We start from the raw sequence: 1,974 nt of genomic DNA on the forward strand, positions 1-1,974 counted from the left end.
CCAAAAAAAAAATTACTGGCGTTGTGCCAGAATTTGAAACCAATATTAAGAAACGTTTCTTGAACACATGGACTCCTGGAAGGTTTTGTTTTTTTTTGTTTGTTTTTTTTAAGGGTTTTGCATGGTCTGTTGGTTATGCTCTTTCTGAATAAAACACACAACTAGGTTTCAGTTCTTAGATGGGATATCCACACTTAATGTGCCATTGCTTCAAAAGAACAGCAGTTATGAGGGGAAAAAAAATAGAAAAGAGTTGATATTTTTCCTTAATTAATGAACATTTGAGCAGTGGTGCACTGATTGGGCAGACCCATCTTTTGGTTTATAAGTCACCCCTGGATATACTGTTGCAGGTTTTACAGTGTCCTTGAGCAAGATAATTAACCCAACTCTCCCTGCAGAAAGGCTTCGTTCTTAAAATTAAAAAAAAAACAATTTTTTATTATTATTATTTGTAATAATTATTTTCTCAACCTCTACATTGTATTTGTTTCATGGGACAGGTCAGTTATTCTGCGATGGAATTTCTCCCTCTCTCGTCAAATATATTTGTTAGCTTTTCAGTAATTAGCAAATTAGATTGGATTTTTAATCTTGAAACACTTCAGGAATTCCTGTTAAAAATTAAATAATTATATTGATAAAATAAAGCTTATCCCATTTGGCATACCTTAAGACTTCAGCCAAAGTGTTTTGGCTTATCTTTAAACAAAGACCACCTTCCATTTGCTACATAAATAACAATAATAATAATAATTGTGAAAGTATTGGCATTTCTATTTATTTTCTAAAATCTTTTTATTCTGTGATTTTTGTTGATGAGCAAGGTAAACTTGGGCATTTATCGTTAATAGTTTTCAAGGTAAACAAACCAATTCTGTTACTGAGATTCATTGTTTTATGCTTATTTATGATTTTTTTTTTTATATATATATTTTCAAAATGAAGGAAAATATAAAAATTTTAATTTTTGGAATTGGGGCTAAATCCTGGTTTTGGTTCAAGAAACACAAAAAGTTATTCACCTTTATTTCCTTCACCATGTGCAGTTAACATGAACTGCATCAGCGGAGTACCTTTGATGAAATATGTTGATGATGATGATGGAAGAAGATGGAGTACCGTTTTAAACTTGACTGGCTCTCACTGCTTAATGGCTAACAACAAAGAATTCGGCAGAATATCGTCACTTGAATCAAAAATAATAATGATACCAGGCAGTGGCTCTCATGGCTTCTGATCTTAATTGATTGGAAGTGTTATCATGTACGTTGTTTTGTCTTGGTATAAAAGATGGGCTACAGCAAATATTCTGCTTAATACCACAGATTTGCTTGTCAGTTGTTTGACCGTAGCCAGTTGAGCATGTCCCTTGGTGGCTCATGATATGTGCATCTCTGATCATGAACAGAAGTAGTGGGGGAGCATCATAGCCATGTGTTGAGAGGAATTCTTTGGGGTTTGGATAATTCACTTTTGGAAACATGGGTGTTTTGTTCATCATCCTTATACAACCCTTATTCAGGGACATTTTGAGCAGGAAGAAAATTCCAACCAGGTCCCATCTTTAAGGTTCTGGCACTGTTTATACCATGATATGAAATCACCATGTTGCACACATGTGGCTTTGATACATGCACCTGATCAGTCTGGTCATCATGATGGCTGTATTGGAATTGATATATTTGTACCCCAGTGTTACTTTGATAGCATGCATTGTACTCTCACTCAGTAATAATCATCATCATCATCATCATCATCATCGTTTAACGTCCGCTTTCCATGCTAGCATGGGTTGGGCGATTTGACTGAGGACTGGTGAAACCGGATGGCAACACCAGGCTCCAGTCTAATTTGGCAGTTTCTACAGCTGGATGCCCTTCCTAATGCCAACCACTCAGAGAGTGTAGTGGGTGCTTTTACGTGTCACCCGCACGAAAACGGCCACGCTCGAAATGGTGTCTTTTATGTGCC

The sequence above is a fragment of the Octopus bimaculoides genome, chromosome 19 (genome assembly GCF_001194135.2).
Source record: "Octopus bimaculoides isolate UCB-OBI-ISO-001 chromosome 19, ASM119413v2, whole genome shotgun sequence".
In the NCBI taxonomy this organism is placed as follows: Eukaryota; Metazoa; Mollusca; class Cephalopoda; order Octopoda; family Octopodidae; genus Octopus; species Octopus bimaculoides.